The following is a 4,797-nucleotide window of genomic DNA, read 5'->3' as shown; positions in this document are numbered from 1 at the left end:
AAGCTTCAACCTGATAAGCTCGAACCCAAATCGGAGAAATGTGTCTTTATAGGATACCCAAAGGAGACTATTGGGTACACCTTCTATCACAAATCCGAAGGCAAGATATTCGTTGCTAAGAATGGATCCTTTCTAGAGGAGTTTCTCTTGAAAGAAGTGAGTGGGAGGAAAGTAGAACTTGATGAGGTAATTGTACCTCTCCCGAATTGGAAAGTAGTTCATCACAGAAATCGGTTCCAGTGATTCCTACACCAATTAGTGAGGAATATAATGATGATGATCATGAAACTTCAGATCAAGTTACTACCGAACCTCGTAGGTCAACCAGAGTGTGATCCACACCGGAGTGGTATGGTAATCATGTTCTAGAGGTGATGTACTTGACCATGACGAACCTACAAACTATGAGGAAGTGATGATTAGCCCAGATTCCGCAAAATGGCTTGAGGACATGAAATCTGAGATGGGATCCATGTATGAGAACAAAGTGTGGACTTTGGTTGACTTGCCCGATGATCGGCAAGCCATAGAGAATAAATGGATCTTCAAGAAGAAGACTGAAGCAGATGGTAATGTTACTGTCTACAAAGCTCGACTCGTTGCGAAAGGTTTTCGACAAGTTCAAGGAGTTGACTACAATGAGACCCTCTCACCCGTAGCGTTGCTTAAGTCTGTCCGAATCATGTTAGCAATTGCCGCATTTTATGATTATGAAATTTGGAAAATGGATGTCAAAACTAGATTCCTTAATGGATATCTTAAAGAAGAGTTGTATATGACGCAACCAGAAGGTTCCATCGATCCTACAGGTACTAACAAAGTGTGCAAGCTCTAGTGATCCAGTTATGGACTGGTGCAAGCCTCTCGGAGTTGGAATATATGCTTTTATAGTGTGATCAAAGAATATGGTTTTATACAGACTTTTGGGGAAGCCTGTATTTACAAGAAAGTGAATGGGAGCTCTGTAGCATTTCTTATATTATATGTGGATGACATATTGTTGATTGTAAATAATATAGAATTTCTGGATAGCATAAAAGGATACTTGAATAAGAATTTTTCAACGAAAGACCTCGGTGAAGCTGCTTATATATTGGGCATCAAGATCTATAGAGATAGATCAAGATGCTTAATTGGACTTTCACAAAGCACATACCTTGATAAAGTTCTGAAGAAGTTCAAAATGGATTAGTCAAAGAAAGGGTTCTTGCCTGTGTTACAAGGTGTGAAGTTGAGTCAGACTCAATGCCCGACCACTGCAGAAAATAGAGAGAAAATGAAAGTCATTCCCTATGCCTCAGCCATAGGTTCTATCATGTATGCAATGTGTGTACCAGACCTGATGTTTGCGTTGCTATAAGTTTAGCAGGGAGGTACCAAAGTAATCTAGGAGTGGATCACTGGACAACGGTCAAGAACATCCTGAAATGCCTGAAAAGGACTAAGGATATGTTTTCTCGTTTATGGAGGTGACAAAGAGCTTGTCGTAAATGGTTACGTCGATGCAAGCATTGACACTGATCCGGATGACTCTAACTCACAAACCAGATACGTATTTATATTGAATGGTGGAGCTGCCAGTTGGTGCAGTTCCAAGTAGAGCGTCGTGGTAGGATCTACGTGTGAAGCGGAGTACATAACTGCTTCGGAAGCAGCAAATGAAGAATCTGGATGAAGGAGTTCATATCCGATCTAGGTGTAATACTTAGTGCATCGGGTCCAATGAAAATCTTTTGTGACGATAATGGAGCAATTGCCTTGGCAAAGGAATCCATATTTCACAAGAGAACCAAACATATCAAGAGACGCTTCAATTCCAACCGCGATCATGTCAAGGAGGGAGACATAGAGATTTGCAAGATGCATACGGATCTGAATGTTGCAGACCCGTTGACTAAGCCTCTCTCACGAGCAAAACATGATCAGCACCAAGAATCCATGGGTGTTAGAATCATTACTATGTAATCTAGATTATTGACTCTAGTGCAAGTGGGAGATTGAAGGGAATATGCCCTAGAGGCAATAATAAAGTTGTTATCTATATTTCCTTATATCATGATAAATGTTTATTATTCATGCTAGAATTTTATTAACCGGAAACTTACTACATGTGTGAATACATAGACAAACAGAGTGTCCCTAGTATGCCTCTACTTGACTAGCTCGTTAATCAAAGATGGTTAAGTTTCCTGACCATAGACATGTGTTGTCATATGATGAACGGGATCACATCATTAGAGAATGATGTGATGGACAAGACCCATCCCTTAGCTTAGCATAATGATCGTTTAGTTTTTTTGCTATTGCTTTCTTCATGACTTATACATATTCCTCTGACTATGAGATTATGCAACTCCTGAATACCAGAGGAACACCTTGTGTGCTATTGCTACCTCTTGAACTCTGCATTGGTTTACCCTTGAAGATGAAAGGGTGATGTAGCAAAGTAGCGTAAGTATTTCCTCAGTTTTTGAGAACCAAGGTATCAATCCAGTAGGAGACTACACGCAAGTCCCTCGTACCTACACAAACAAATAAGAACCTCGCAACCAACGCGATAAAGGGGTTGTCAAGCCCTTCACGATCACTTACGAGAGTGAGATCTGATAGAGATAATAATAATAAGATAAATATTTTTGGTATTTTTATGATATAGATTGAAAGTAAAGATTGCTAAATAAAATAGATTGGAAACTTATATGATAAAACATAGACCCAGGGGCCATAGGTTTCACTAGTGGCTTCTCTCAAGATAGCATAAGTATTACGGTGGGTGAATAAATTACTGTCGAGCAACTGATAGAAAAGTGCATAACTATGAGAATATCTAGGCATGATCATGTATATAGGCATCACGTTCGCGACAAGTAGATCGAAATGATTCTGCATCTACTACTATTACTGCACACATCGACCGCTATCCAGCATGCATGTAGAGTATTAAGTTCATAAGAACAAAGTAATGCATTAGGCAAGATGACATGATGTAGAGGGACAAACTCAAGAAATATGATATAAACCCCATCTTTTTATCCTCGATGGCAAAAATACAATACGTGCCTTGTTGCCCCTGCTGTCACTGGGAAAGGACACCACAAGATTGAACCCAAAGCTAAGCACTTCTCCCATTGCAAGAAAATCAATCTAGTAGGCCAAACCAAACTGATAATTCGAAGAGACTTGCAAAGATAACCAATCGTACATAAAAGATTTCAGAGAAGAATCAAATATTGTTCATAGATAAACTTGATCATAAACCCACAATTCATCGGATATCGACAAACACACCGCAAAAAGAGTTACATCAAATAGATATCCAAGAAGATCGAGGAGAACATTGTATTGAGATCCAAAGAGAGAGAAGAAGCCATCTAGATAATAACTATGGACCCGAAGGTCTGAGGTAAACTACTCACACATCATCAGAGGGGCCATAGAGTTGATGTAGAGGCCCTCCGTGATCGATTCCCCCTCCGGCGAAGCTCCGGAAAAGGCCCCAAGATGGGATCTTTTGGGTATAGAAGGTTGCAGTGGTGGAAATAGGGTTTCATGGTGCTCCTGGATGTTTTCGGGGTATATGAATATATATATATATATATATATATATATATATATATATATATATATATATATATAGGTAAAATGTTTGGGGCACCTAGGTGCCTGGGCACCTAGGCCCAAACATGGCAAGCCATTTTTATTAGTGCATGACGTGCAATCAATGAAATAGTAGTTTCCCATTTTTCATTTGCATGCACTAGTACACTCAACGGTCAATGATTACTTTCCAAAAATATATTATGCTGATTTCCTAGCAATAATCCTTTTCCAAATATTATGTTGACCTATTATACCTAATAAAAATATACACATAAGCAGGCTATTATATCTAATGAAAATATATACATACCGTAAATATTACTTAATGAAAAATATACATATACCCATGCTATTATATGTACTAAGAATATACACATATCCGAAATCTCATGAGTATGTAGATACCTCGAGAATATCATGAGTATATACTTAAATTTGGTATGTATATATCTAAATGGTGTACATACTCCAAAGCATTGACACATGCCTGAGGTATCAAATACCTGCTAACGAGACACAATGTATATACCCAGAAATTTCATGAGTATGCAGATACCTCAAATAAATTTGTGAGTATGTGAACTTTTTTAGTAAAAAAGATATTCTCGGGTATGTTTATACCCAAAATATTTTTGGGTATATGCAATATTTATTAATATGTACCTACAACTAGCTTATCCACGTACAATAAACTTAAAACGATGTACACATTTACTTTTTTGGGTATTTATATTTTTGGATGCGTGAAACAGGAGAATACCCAATATATTTCTAGATACCTTTGTTTTTAATAAGATTATACATGCACGTACTAGGAAATACAACGTCAGACACAAGAAAAGGCCGCATTTCAAAAAATTGAAGATATATATGACGTGCTAGGAAATATGATTTTATTAGTTTGGCATATACGTGGAGTGTCCATACGACTATTTCCATGTACGAGTCATGTAGTTAATGCACGTCCAAAATTAGGGAGATATTTATTTCCTTATTGTCGTTGACCAATCGGATTAATACCTCATTAAAAAGGCAAGTAATCACTAATTTAAATAGTGCTAATTGATGGCAGCACTGCAGATTTCTTTCCAAATATAAGGTACTATAAACATGCATGCTTACTATATTAGCACGTATCCTAAAGCAATCCAACGGCGGGTACATAAGGTGCCTGGGCTCTTAGGTGTCCCAAACTGT

The sequence above is a fragment of the Triticum dicoccoides genome, chromosome 5A, assembly GCF_002162155.2.
Source record: "Triticum dicoccoides isolate Atlit2015 ecotype Zavitan chromosome 5A, WEW_v2.0, whole genome shotgun sequence".
Taxonomy (NCBI): Eukaryota; Viridiplantae; Streptophyta; class Magnoliopsida; order Poales; family Poaceae; genus Triticum; species Triticum dicoccoides.
Note: the sequence above shows the minus strand (reverse complement) of the source record.